This window comes from Falco cherrug, chromosome 3, assembly GCF_023634085.1.
Source record: "Falco cherrug isolate bFalChe1 chromosome 3, bFalChe1.pri, whole genome shotgun sequence".
NCBI lineage: Eukaryota > Metazoa > Chordata > Aves > Falconiformes > Falconidae > Falco > Falco cherrug.
The window spans coordinates 29031332-29045811 of NC_073699.1; the positions used below are offsets into that span (position 1 = coordinate 29031332).

At 44.3% G+C, this 14480-nt stretch overlaps 2 long non-coding RNA genes across 4 annotated transcripts; one reads left to right on the plus strand and one right to left on the minus strand.

Moving 5' to 3' along the window:
* Positions 1-3117: 3117 nt before the first annotated feature.
* On the minus strand, positions 3118-12881 carry LOC114017581 (uncharacterized). Of its 3 annotated transcripts, XR_003562722.2 has the most exons (5): positions 12759-12881; positions 12209-12361; positions 8442-8558; positions 5116-5176; positions 3118-4986 (listed from the first exon to the last, which is right to left on the minus strand). It is a non-coding gene; the product is annotated as an uncharacterized LOC114017581 (long non-coding RNA). The 3 variants fall into 3 exon arrangements; XR_003562721.2 differs by having other exon boundaries at positions 5116-8558; XR_008731474.1 differs by having other exon boundaries at positions 3118-4038; positions 4706-8558.
* Positions 11069-13037, plus strand: LOC114017580 (uncharacterized). Its single transcript, XR_003562719.2, has 2 exons — positions 11069-11368; positions 12698-13037. It is a non-coding gene; the product is annotated as an uncharacterized LOC114017580 (long non-coding RNA).
* The last annotated feature ends 1443 nt before the right edge of the window (positions 13038-14480 follow it).

Below are 14480 nucleotides of genomic sequence, written 5' to 3' on the forward strand. Positions count from 1 at the left end.
AAGAGAATACATTGCCTAATATTCTTTTTTAGGTTTTCCAAGAATTATAAACTCCTTCTGGTGCCTCTTTTGCTTTCTTTCAATTAAATATTTAATACATTCAGACATTAGGAGGATTTCTTTTCACTCATCTTCCTCCGTTCTTTCCATAGTTACCCACAGTCCCACAAGGGCTTACAAATTAAATTCTCTCCATACAGCGTTCACTCTCTCTATTTTCTGTACTGCAGCTTGTATACATTGTCGAGAGGAGTCAGAGACAGCAAAGAACCAAGTAAAAAGATCCCTGCAGGAATGCAATGTTCGATTATACAAAGAAAACCCACAGTTTAGATTGCTCATCCTTATTTCCCAGAGGAGGCCTCATAATGTATTTTTTCTTTGGCTTTTTAAAAAGAATTTCCTTTTCTGGTAAAATCATTTTACCTGTGAACTGCAGGCCAGGCTTTTGGTCACATTTACCTCCTTTTCCATTATCAACTGTTACATATTGTTCTTCCCCACCCTCTGCCTCCAACAAACGGCTCTGGGGTGTTTCGCAGCACTCCCTCCCCGTGGCTTTGTGCCTGGGCTCCAGGACCTTCCACCAGCTCCGGGTTTCCTGGAGGAAGCCTGGCTTCATGCGAGCAGCACAGCGGGTGCTTCTCAGAAGTGACAGCGTGTCATAAATGCATTACTGTTGACAACAGTGATGATGAGATCCCTGGAGAGGCCAGGAAAGGCACGAGTGTGGGGCCCGAAGTCCCCTCTCATCTCCTGAAGTGCTGTACCTGTCTTATGGACAAAGAACAACTTCTGCTCCCGGAGCTGTCAGTCAAAGCCAGCTTCCTCAGTGCTAAAGTTACTACAGGATAACTCTTAAAAACATAAACGGGAAGTGCAGTAGTATATATAATTCACCAAGTGTTTCAAGCTGTGAACTCCCTGCCTCCTTGCAGTCCACAAATTTATATGACTCACAGCCATCACACCTATGTTATATGTTCATGCATATACGTGTTTTGATATGTTCGGTATTTTGCTCTTGTCTAAAAATAAAGCTGTAAAATGAAAGGGGAAAATCCATTTACTCCCTTACACTTTATGTTGGAAACCTGATATTGCCTCCAGTTTGCCGTCTTCCCAGCTGGCTAGATACTGTATCGTTTGTGTTGGACCTCCTCCAAGATTAATGGCATCATCCGTACAGTTTTAACAGTCTAATCTTGCTAAATCTCTTTGTTTTGAAATTTGATTGTGCCTGATCTTCATTATTTTAATTGTTTAATGTATTATAATTAAGGCTCAATTAGATCTAACAGATTCCAGTTTAGCCCAACATATTCACATCTGTCTGCAAGCTGCGGGAAGCACAAGACAAACCACGCTGATTCCACGCCAGTTTTTTAGTCCAGGGGCCAGGTACTATTTTTGCCACTGACTTATGTTTGACTGCAGGCAAGTCATCTACCTTTCTGTTTCTCCAAGGGATTCCAGTTTGCTGTGTTTATAGCCTAACGGGGTCTCAGCACTGGTTGACATCTTTACACGCAAGTGTTATGGAAATAATAACCCACAGCCCATCCCATACTCAACTGCCTTCTAACTGGGACTGACTCCTGTTTATACGGAGCACAGGAAGAAAGACCGCGAACACAGAGGCTTGTAAATATGCATGTCTTTTCAGCGTAAAACATGGAAACCTCCCTTTCCTCCCCACCCACCTCATATCAAGTTCTGGCAAGATTTTGGTACTTCCCGGAGGACAGGCTCTCTGCCTACGTAGAGAGGTACCTCCTACTTGCTGTGCACGATGCAGGCCCGTTGCAGCCATGCCAGTCATCTCCTGAAAACGCCGGCCTGGCCTCCGGATCCCCTGCACCTCCTCTCCAGCAGCGCATCTTCATTCTGCCTGCACCCAGGTTGCAGGGAAGGAACTCTCTTTGCCGGGGAGCTAAGAGCCGATTGCTTCTTCCGAAGATGGAGCTGAGAAACGAGCAAGCAGGTACCATGTCTTCCTTTCAAACAGTGAGCAAAGCTGCCTACCTCCTCTTCCCCATCACTGTAACCCAGTACTTCAGTGGGAAGAGCACCCTGGACACAGTGGACCCAGATTCAATTCATTCCTCCACCTGAGAGAAGACAAGTCCGTCAGGGTATGCTTCTCGCTGTCAGGCTTCACAAGGGGACCTTTAGCTCCTACTAAATATGTGTTATATTTGTACAAAAATTAATGACAGAACATTGATCCTGAAAGCAATCACATCCTGTTGGTCTGCTGGCCAGAGCTCACAGCCAAAGGTGAGGAAATGTGGTTCTGCTCCGTGCTCTAGAACTATTTCTGTGTGTTATCTGGTGATTATTACTGTGTAAAATAAATAAACTCAGATTACCTTTCTGAGGAGTATCAGGGTTCCCTAGCACCTTCCTTGCAGCGGTAAGCAGCATGGTGAAACACCGAAACCACACTATAGATAACAAATCAGACCTTGGCTTCCTTCATCATAAAAAAAGATGGGAAGAAACAAACATATGCAGAAACCTGCCATTTTCATCTCCCCAAGGAAACCACATGTTAATGCCCCCCAGCCTGATAAAAGACTTTCCCTTCGGCATTGCAGCCAGCCAACTGTGCGGGGTTGCTAACTTGACAGCAATGAACATATGCTCAAAGGAAGACAACAACAGGTGTGACACAAAAAGAGCACATGCACTTGGCCCAGCAAAGATGCCCCCCACTAGGCTACAGAACAAGCCCCCACTGGTACTGCACCTCTCACAAACACTGGGTTTGGAGTATCGCTGGTTTTGCGGGCTCAGCAGCCAGCCTTCCCTCAAAGTGTCTAATTCAGATTAATTAAGATTAAGACCCTCCCCCAAAAAGACTAAGAAAAACAGTACCTTACTGTTCAGTGAGATACATACTGCTCAGTATAAAAGAAGCAGAGGAAAGGATCTCCAGCAAACATGGAGATAGAATTGAGATTTTAAAGCCCTAGGATCAAATAAAAAATATGTGCTTCCTTTATTTTTAAATCCTTTTGAACGTTTTTAGATCTGTAAAAATATTCAGTTAGAACAACTGTAATCAAAATAATATACTGTGTATTGTTGTAATCTAGTTTGGGGATTCTTTTCCACTCCCAAAACGTAACACAGGCTTGTTTGTAGGTAGAGAAACATTTTTATTTTTGCAATTTATCTTTTCTCTGAAGAAAATGCACTTTTAAATTACATGCAGAATGGATTCATAAATTTGAAGCAGTTTGCAGGCTGTTGGAGCTGAAAAAATAATTTGAGAAACTGCAGCGTTTTGGCCAGGTATTCTCACATCCAGCCCTTTCCACCGAGCCAGTCCCGGCGCTGGGTACAATTCAGCTGATGACTTGCCCTTTGTTACGCTGTCAGTCGAGCTGCCGAGCATTTCTGACTCAGGTGGGCAGAACACTTCACACCCCAGTAGCCATGACCACAGACTGGGAGGAACCCAGCAGGAGCTATTGTTGCCAAGGGAGAATTTGTCAGAGCAAGAAGCTCGCTGGGGAAGGGAGGAGCAGGCCAAAATCACCAGCAAGGCTGGTCTGTGGGAAGAAGGGGGGGGGTGGGGGTGATTTTTGGTTGGTGGCAAAGCACCAAGGCATAGAAAAAGAGCACTTTCGAGCCACATGTACCCAAATGAATGTATCGAAGAGCCATCTGAACACCGTTTGAGCTGCTAAGCCTTGTTTACTTGGAGAGATACGCAGGCGATGTACATTCTTCTGTGAATGTCAGAGTGGTGCCAGGGACCGCATGAGCCAGAGGCAGGGCATGGCTAGCACTCCTAAATCTTCCTGGGAGTGGCATGCTGCACAAGTGTCAGAGGAGGCTTCATTTACAGCTGAGGTACAGGTACGTCAGCCTGGCTTGTGACCCAAGAACGTGCAGGGAACTTCCCTGAGTTTGCGTCCAGCTGCTGGAGGGGTAGGTTTGGTATTGCAGATCAGGTGGCTGTGCACCGAGCTTAAAACTTTGGTTAGAAAGAGAACTCCGAACCGTGTCGGCCTCATCACCAGCTATCTGTGACATGGGGAAAACAAGTAGTTCAGAGAGCTTCTTGGTCAGTGGTGAGTAGCTGTGGCGTGCGTGCGTGCGTGTGTGTGCGTGCACATGTGCGTGCACGTGTGCGTATATATATGTATTTACCTTCTAGTACAAACAGAATCCCCTGACCCCCTCCCAGTACAGGCTGCACCCTGTCCCAGTAGAAACTGGAACCCCAGTCCCTGTCCCAGTATAAACTGGCAGCTGTAGCCCAAAGCACCTGAGCCTGAGGACAGCAGGCAGTGTGCTGATTTGGTTTAGCGTAAGTCCTGCAGGGCACAGGGAGCTGGACCGGATGATCTGTTCTGTGTCACTTCCAACTTGAGATCTTCTGTGATTCTGTATACTGCACTGACTCATGGATTTAAGCATGCTCTGTGGAGTTCAGGACATTTTAGGAACTTCCTGCCTGAACATCAACCATAGCTCTAGCTGGACACTTCCAAATCTCCACCTTGTCTTATGACCTGCTTATTACACCCTCCCACCCCATGCGCTTTCCCCTAGTTGTGGGATGCAGCACAGATCTTTCCATGCTTTAAGACCATCTGAAGATTTCATCTGTAGTAGTGATTTCCACTACCTCTTTTTCTTCAGCCACATTCTGAAAACAGATACTCTTCATACTTCTTTTATTACCCACCTTCCTTTTCGTTTTCACAGCAGGTGGAACATTTTCTACAGCAGGTTTTTGGGGTTTAGGGTTTTCCCCCAGATCTTGTCCCTCCACCTATTCTCCTTAGAAAAGCACCCAATCTTTGCTTTTGAGTTCTGAGCTTTCATTGTGCAAACCATCTTCTCTGAAAATTGGCAGTGGTACACATCTTAATCCATGGCCTAGCAAGTCTTCCTGTGTGCTGTTATCTCTATACAACTTTTTGTATTTGTAGGCGTGAGCTGTAACCAGTCTTGGTGACAGTTTTTCTGTTAAAGAAGAAAAATGACATTGTAAAATCTAGAGCTGATCAACAAATCTGTTGGTGAAGCTCAGAGGAACTCAGAGCATTCTGAAGCTAAGTCTACTGCTATTACAGCTGCTCACGTGCCACTTACTGTATCACAGAGATCATTTGGTTACAGTCTAGTTGCACTCTTAATGAGGCTAGTCAGGAGCCTGACAAGTTTGGAAGAAAAAAAATTTAACTTAGAAGTAAGACATTAAATATTTGAAAGATAGTAACATCCATAAACTTGGTAGTCTCCTTCAGTAGTTTAACTTTCTTCTCATTGAAACCTCATTTTCAGGTTACGTAACAAGAAAAAGAGAAGCCAGAAGTTGGGGGCGGGGGGTGAGGGCGGCACAGGGAAGAGTACCTGCACCGTGGGACCTTAGAGCTGGAGGTTTTGCTTCAAAAATCTTTCCTGGAGGCTTGGGTTTCAAAGTCTGCCCTCGATAAATGACGAGAAAGATTGGCTTGGTAACTCTGGCCCTGGCATGCAAGTGGCAGCATGGGATCTCAGCCCCTTCTTCAGCCTCAGTTCTTCCATATGGCCACAGGCAAATCTTGTGGGTGTTTGCCTGAGAGCTTTGTCCCTACAGAGCCTCACCCTGCAGGACTGACTGGGTGTAGATGTCAATTTGCTACTGACCTTTAAACGACTATAAAACTGTAACTTGGCCACACTACAAGCACTCCCACTAATTTTATACTTCCTGGGGCTTATCTATTATACAAAACCAGACAGGTTTCACAAACTGAGAAGTTGTACAGAAGAGCAGCTTTTATCACAGCCCACTATGCATGTGCGTATTCTTTGTTTTGACATCAGCTCAATCGTGTCCCGTTTAGATAATTGACCAGAGAAGAACTACAAAAACTTTCCTTGCTACATAAAGTATCCATCTTGAGGAAGAACCTGACAGAAAAGACAAAAAGGAGGCAAGGCATTTTTCTTTGTTTCTTCAGCTGAGCTTATTTGTAAAATATACAACTCTCACATGCTTTTTTTAGAGTAATACAGACCCTGTGGGACAGCTGTAAGTCTCCATACCTTATAGGAGTATTCTCAAAACATTGCGACGTTGGGTTGGATATACTACTTGAAATGTGTGTATAGATGAAAAAAAATTAAATAATTATCTTTTTTTAAACTAGATTCACTAGTCCCACCACACAACGCTGGGTCTTTAAAATGTCAGGTAGCTGTCAGGGGGGCACAGTAAGAATCCACAAATGTTTGATGAGTATAAATATTGAAGCAGGAGATTCTCCAGTCAGGATGGAAAGGGGTCAGTACCAAATAGTTTTGTTCCAGCTATTGACACGAGCACATCCTAACAGCCTGGTTGAACTTTTTGGATGAAGAAACAGCCATTAACTGGCTCCCACCAGGGTATATCTGAGACCTCATTACTAAATCAGACAGAATTCTTAGGCTGGTTAAGTTACAGGAATTGATGCTGTGCCAGGAGACCAAGGGGAATACAAAGATAGTAACAGACTCTGGAGATCCTTGGAGGAAAAACGGTGTTGAGGGTGGGAAGGAGGAAGAAGAGGCAGGGCATGAGAATCAAGTTGCTCTGCAAGAAATAAAACAAACAAGGTGGGGTTTGATTCATTGTTTTGAAGGACTTGCATTCTTTGCCTCCTAAAATTTCCTCTGCCGTAACAACCTCAGGTTCTCTTCAGAAACCCGTTCTCTGTATAGGGCACTTGCTATGCTCAATCAAAACTCTTTGAGCATACTCGGGCAGGCTGGCAGCTCTCAACCACTATATAAAGGCTGGCTTCCACCTGCCTTTTCCACAGCGCAGGCATTTAATTACGCGCTTTGTCCTCTGTACAGCTGCAGTTTTTCACAGACCTTATTTATCTTGAGATTTCAGCTCATCTTTCAAATTTGGTTGAAATTGGGTCCCAAAGTTTTTAAGGGGAATTGCTGAATGTACAGAGAGATAAACAACACAATCTCATAAACCTCCTTTCAAAGGCAACCAGGCTGAAAAATGCCAGGTTTTAATTTCTGATCCTGTTCATGCCAAATGTTGTCTAATATTTCAGCAGCAATCTGTGGCCCTGAGAGCCTCTTTCAATCCTATCAAGAATATAAAATAAATTGTGATAAATGTAGTCAGTATAAAATAAAATGAGTTGAAATTGGTTGCTGGGATGCAAAACTGAAGTTGACAGGCAGTTGTGAGGAAACTTGCAAGAAAATGCTTATTTTATGTATTTCTTTGGGGCTTAGCAGCCTGGAGCTGTCAAGACAGTTTTGCACATGCTCAGCAGCAAAAACAAGAGAACCGAGTGATTCTACCAGTGGAAAATATAAGTTCCTACTGCATTACAAACCTTCAAGATTAGAAATGCTATTAATGCCTATAACTTGAATACAGTTAATTAAATATGTATTTAGGGGGCTAAGTTGGCCTTCTAAAACTACATCTTCAATTTCTTTAGTAGCCTGTTGTGATAATTCTGCCAAGGGCTTGTGAAAATCTAAATAAAATATATTAGTAAGTTCACCTTCATCCATACCTCTATTGAACCATTCAGGTATCAGTAGGACATTAAGGAGATTTTTCTTCCTAGAAATTGTCGGGTTTTAGACCACCTCATAAAATGACTTTGAAGTGCTGTGTCATTCCATTTTTAACTTCAAAGGATCATCTAACACACCATGCAATGTATTAGTAATTATTTGGATTACCTTATGAAAATATAGGCTTGGTATATTACTTATTGATCCTTTTAACGGCAAATGTTTATAGCAAGAGTTTGCATGTATCCTATAGCAGCTACACTATTTCATTTCTGAGGTTCTCCAGAAGTCCTCAGGGAGTACCCTGTGAGATGGGTAACATGCACCCTAGCATTTTTTCTGATGCCTTCAACTTTAACAGCTATTTCTAAATAGTGCATTTCTAAAGAATGTACAGAAAATAAATAATCTGTCATTTAAAAAACAAGAGACAAACTCAGGATAAATGCATACAAGACAAGAAGCTCTGAAATTAAGTGGCAGAACTGATTTGAAACAAGACATTATGGAGCCTTTTTCCTGACAGTCAACATTAAAATAACATTAGCTAGTAAGCACAAATAAATAAAAAATAAGTGCAAAAATAAATCAAAGTAGGTATAATAGAATAATGTTAGTCTGAAGTTTGCTTCAAGACATCCTGTCTCTTCTGGTAACACTTTTTAACTATTATGTTGCTTACTCAAGAGCAGTTACACATAACGGAAATGAATACAAGCTAAAAAGAGTTCCAAGTTCCCAAATCCCAGTGGCTATTGTTTGCAAAAATAAAAGAACTGTTTTCATCTATAAACCAACAGAATTACTTTGGATTCAGTAATTCAGCCCTGTGTGGAGGATCAGAATAAGACCAATGCACATTTACTTTAGCAATACCATATTAAATTCACTCAAACTTGTACTTCCAGCCCCGGAGGACCCATGTGCAGTCAGTGCTCCCAGCGGAGTGGGTGGCCAACCGCCTCCATGCATCCCACGGCAAAGCATGCCCATTTTGGCACCATCCATCCTTCCTGTAGGGAGAAATGGAGAAGAGAACATGTGATAGGCTCTTCCCACGTGTCTTTGGAAGACAGCAAATACCTCAGCATTGGACAATCGGTTAAGAATGCAAATATAATAAAATCATAGTATATAAACCATATATATTTCACTTGCAGACCTCTGTCTGGCCAAGTGTTTTCAAACGCTCATGTTAAATCTCCTTTTTATTGCTGATGCTGGGGATATTTCATTTGATTTCTTCACGGTTCTGATGACTGCAGCAGCATCTCTAAAATGCTCCTTACCTGTATCTCAAAATAGCCTGATTAATCAACCATATTCAAGAGTGATGAACTTTGTTCTTCCGTGCATCTTTTGAGTTTGCATCTAATATTGTAAAATCAACTCAGGTACAGAAACAAACTGAATTTTTCCTGGGAAAGTAGATACACCCAAAGCAATGCCAAGGTGCCTGATTTCAAAATAAGCTCTCAGCAATTCAAGAAGTTGTGCACTTGTACATTCAGTATGTCACTAATGCTCTTAAACATTACAATGAAAGGAACCAAATGAGATGCGTATATGGACCTATATATATGTGACAGCCTTGCCACCCAGACCTCTCAAATCCTCTTTTCAGCTAATTGGTTGCAGGAAGTTATTACAGCCCTTCAAGTGCAGCCAGGTCCTGATGTTCTCCCCCATCTCATATGCTAAATGTCAGAAATAAAAGTTCTTTAGATTAAATTCAGCTCTTGGTGACCCCTGTGTAAACTTACAGTCTTTCATACCTTTCAAGAGCTTTTTCTAAACAAGGAAGAACAGCATCTAGCTTCCTTTCTGAGAAAGATCAGTAGGAAGTAAAGAGCAATGCCAATTTATCTTCATCATTTGGTGACAAGTCCTGTGAAAAAAGTTGCCATTTTACCTTACTTTTTTTTCCAGCATCAGGGAACGTGCTAACTTACAATTCATCACTTCTATGCCATTTATTTGATGGGTATCCTGACATCCTTCTTGGACATTTGTCATTTCGGTGACAAGATGTATGCAAACATTTTAAAATTATTTTTGTGAAAATGACCTTTGCATTTTACTGACAGTTGAATGTGAGGAATCACCTGTGGGGACTCTTCCAGCCATGCATTAACTCTCTAATACGTGTACTTAAACCAGTCCATACACAAAATCATTTGAGAATTTTAATCCAAGGTACAGGATTACTTATGGAGGATGCACTGGTACTTTGATTCTTCAGCTAAATGCATCATTTTTTGTAAAACTAGACTACGGACAGGCAGGTGAGCAGGTTAGAAAAGATTCTGAGGACATCTTCAACAAGGCAAAGAGAAAGGCCATGTGAGATCCAGCAGCTCTAACTAGTTTCCACTCAGCAACGGAAAACAGCAGCCTTATCCACAACTTACATGTTTTATCACTGGCACCTAACAGAAAGTCAGATTCTGATTCATTTTAGACTACTAGGGGGGTGGGGAACGACGACAAAAAGAAAAGTCAAGTCTCAAGTGTAAAATGCATCTATCCCTCACTAAAGTGCCTCAGTTGGGTCAACCTTTAAGAGTGTCCTGAGGAGGAAGGGTGTCAGTTGATCCAAAAGCACGATCAGGCTACAAAGAAGAGGAATAAAAGATCTCATTCCCTTGTGCAAAGCTTGAAGTTTGGCTTGTAAATCACAGGCTGTGGCCAAGCAAAGAAATAAAGATAGCTAGGACATATTCCTAAAAATGTTAATGAAGGGTTTATTCCAGAAAGGTGGTAATACTCCAACACTCTTGCTTTTGCTAAGTGGGGTCAAGAATCTCAAAGCCCCCCAGAAGCACACAGAGGCTGCGTAAGAATACTCCTATATACAGTATAATCATGTTGCCTTGAAAATCAGCACAGAAAGGTATGTAACAAAGTCACCACAGTCAGGATTTTGGGCAAGCAGCTTTCGCAAGAGTAGCTCCTGACAGCAGGAGAGCACACAGCAGAGCTGCCAACTCATTTTTTTCCCTTGCAGGCTGTAGATTTGCAGAATCATCTCCTGGTCTCCAGAGAAGCGCCCTTTGCTAGGCTGCCTTTCCTCATTTTCCTGTTCCCAGGAAAAAAACCAATCAATCAGAACATCTCCATTTGCTAGCAGCAGCCTGGTTAGCACCACGAGTAACCACCACTGTGCCTTCCAGTCCTGACAGCATTCTCTGACTTTTAAGAGCTATTCCTACAGACTTCCTGGACTGCATTCCCTGGCCTGTGTGAGGGTGATCCCCCAAAACCCCTGCCATCCTCTTCCATAACCCTGCCTTGCTACCCATCCACTGTTAATTGAATATGGTTAAGCACAGGGAAGAATAACTAAACACTTACGAGAGAAAGGATGGGAGGGAAGAAGAAAGAACTATATAATGTGTTAGAAGGAGAATAAAAGGTATCTGGGATCATTTTCTTGCTCTCCCTCCTCCCATTTCTTCCTCTCATATAAGAAAGTAAAGTAAGAATGACTGTAAATAAACATACATATATGTACTTTCATATGCAAATGTGTCTAACTCTACAAATGAGTTTTTGCTCCTAGCTGCTGACAAGTACGCCTGACAGTCTGAGATAGTGAAAGTGCAAGTCATCGAACAAAAAGCTGTGTGGAGAGCAGCAGAGAAAATGCATTTGAAGAAAAGGGAAACTGCTTAAAGCCTATCTTTTTAAGAGACCAAGTTCCCTGGTCAAAACTGCAATAAGCAAGACAAAATAAAACATTCCACACTGGGGGGAAAGTGCAGGAAATGTAAGAATAGAAGACAGCAGGAGAGTATCTGTTCAAGAAACGACATATGCAAAGGTGAGTAAAGTCTCATTCCATGGATCCGTTTCAAATGGCAGTGTTCATGAAATCCAGAGGAGTGGAAATGGTGTTTGGCAAAAATACCCCACTTAAAGAGGAATTAGTTCAGTGTCTATTGACATATGGGGCTGTTAGCAAACAAAAAACATGGTTAGTGGCAATTAGGGTTATTGCAGGAGACGTTCCATTCACGTCAAAACCAGAAATAATGGAAAGGACTGAATGGAAAGGCTGATGTTTTCCTTCCACAAAACTATTAACACTGCCTACAGCATTGCAGCCTACTTCACAAGGGGTTCCCCTATATTTCCTGGAGATACCAAAACGCGATACATACTTGCGCTTCATCTAACGTATGCTCCCAGTCTGGATTCTTCATGCACTTCTAAGAATTACAATTTCTCCTGTATCAGTTAATTTTTCATCATGTTACTGCAAAATATTCAAGTACCTCTGAAAATGTATAGCCTATGTTTGGGCGGTTGCCATTTCAATGAGACTTTTCTACAAACTAAAGGTTTAAAGCTTATGTTAAAAATGAACTCTGTAACATAACTTGAAGCAAGTTGCAGCAAATGCTGTGCCATCATACCATCTGTGTTCAAGTACAGTTCTCAAGCTCTCCTCCTATTGCTTCCTAAAGTGGAAAATAATGGTAAAAAATAAAAACATAAGATGAAGAAGCATTGTGTATTGGAATACATAATGATCCTGAGCCTTACAACACTTGTTTCAAAAATTAACTCTGCTGTATCTGAATATCCCAACAAAGCATCATTGGGGAAGTAAAAGGAAGGTTATATTCTTAACATTTAAATTAAACAGTGATGTTCTCACCTGACACAGCTAGTAAATTCCAGTGAGCTTTTATTTACCCAGCATTGCCCACTTTGCTTTTTTTTTCTTCTCTCTTCACAACTGTTCCAGCAATATTCCACAGTAATGCAGGTGAAATTCATTAAACCTTGGAGTAAATGGAAGGCACTAGAACTGACAAGAAATCAAAGAAAAAAATATACCCCACTGTTAAATCAATGTCTAAGATAACAGAAGTTTAGATGGACAAAATAAGTACGACAAACTCCAACATACATCTTAGGCCATGAGAAAGGGTAGTAAGGGATCCATAAACAAATCCTATAGGTAAAATGCCACCACAGAAAACCTAATGGTTCTTTATATGGTACAATTTTAAGGGTAAATGAAAAAAAAAAGCCCTATTCTTAACAGAGCTTAAAATAGCACCTTTCTGATACTTAGTCAAAAGGCAAGATCATTATTTTGAAGATTTAGAAATAAACCTCTGTTCTGGTCACTTTCTCTCAGGTCTACAGTCACTTGAGCGCTGCAAGGTGGAAGGAAGACAGGGAGCGTGCAGAGAACCTACCTCAGAAGCGCCTGGAAAAGACAGGCATGCAGGCAAAACTAGGAAAGCGTGAGGCAGAAGGCAGCACATCTGCAGGGGAAACCGTTGACGCTGTTTTCTCTGGTAGCCTATCAACCTGGTCCCGGCCAGTCATTTGTCAAGAGCACTAACAGATTCCTAATTTCCTCTTGCTTTCTGAGAAGCAAGCACCTCATTCTTCCTATGCTATTTCATCATACGGCCCTACCAACAGATTTTTATGATTCTGTCTACAGAAATACATGCCTGTCCTGCACTGTGGCTATTTCTGCATGAGTTGTGTTGAATGATTATCCGAGCAGGAGTCACTCAGAAAGCTGGTAATGCTTGATTTCCAGTTATGGCTCCACAGCTGGGATACAGTAACTGACCATGTGACCAGAGCCTGAGGTTTTACATGAGACCTTGCATTGAAATGGAATAGGGTGGTGTGCTCGCGGGGGTCTCCCGCAGGCAGGAGAGCCTGGAGCAAGCCCCTGGGGAAGGAATCGCTCTCTCCTGCTAGAGATGCTCCTGTTCTGTGGCACTGCCAGATACAACCTGTGTCTGCATGAAAAAAATGTCTCTACCGCCTCTATTCTGCCTGGCCCTTTTCAAAAGATGTATCGAGGTGCCTTCTCCATCATATTACTTTCCATCTTCTAATTCTGTGAGAGGGTACTGATCCCCAGAGCGCAGGAGAAAGCATATGAGAGATGCCTCATCAACATCTGGGTGGTGCTGGCAGAAATACCCCTTTGCCTTTCAAAGGAGAGGCTCGCAGGACTGTATCTGCAGAGCCCGCCCGCATGTCCACCCCACCATCCCAGGCAGGGTCTCTCAGGGCCGGGTCACCACTCCTCGGGCTCCCCCCCAGGCTCCTTGCGCTGAACTCCTCTGGGCCTTTCCAACCCACAACCTCCTTCCCACTCCTGATTCAGGATTAGGTACCCGGCCCGCGGTTCCAGTCTTTGCTGGGCACATGCAGGCTGTGCCGGGAAAGACCCTGTCCCTTCAGTACCCCGGGAGATCACCCGCCAGCCCGCCTCCCTCAGGGGGACCGCACGCTTCGGCCCTGCCACGGGCATGGTGCCGGAGCTCGGCCTGCCTGCCCTGCGGGGGCTTGGCAAGGGGGGGTTAACTGGGAAAACTCGGCCCTCCTGGAAAACACAAAGCCCGGAGAGTGGGGTATGTCATATGGGGGGCGCGGGGCGGGGGTGGCACCAACACAACCCACGACCGCGTTACGTGGTGCCACCCCCCGAGCCCCGTTTCCACAGGCGCGGCGGCAGCTCCGCCACCGCCGATCTCCTCAGCCCATCAGCGGCGAAGGCGGGGGGGGCGCGGGTGAAGGGGCCTCTGCGCCGGGCGGCGGCCGGAGCGGGCCGGGCCGGGCCGGGCCAGGCGGGGCGAGGCGGCTGGCGGGGAGTCAGAGGCCGCAGCTGTGTGGGCGGGACGCCGCCTCGCCCCGGCCCGGCCTTGCGGCAGCCCCGCAACACAAACGACCCCCCCCTCCCCCCCCCCCAGCTCCGCAGTCAGGGAGGGGCGGGGGAAGGGGAAGGCGCGCGCCCGCGGGCGGGGCCGCCACCTCTAGGCGTGTCCCGCCGGCCCGCGCGCCGCCGGCGCCCGCGGCTGTTGGCGAGGCCTCCACCCTGTGGCGCGCCGGGGGAGGCGCGGGCTCGTGCTCGCGCCCTCGCCGTTGCCATGGCCCCGCTTGACGTCACG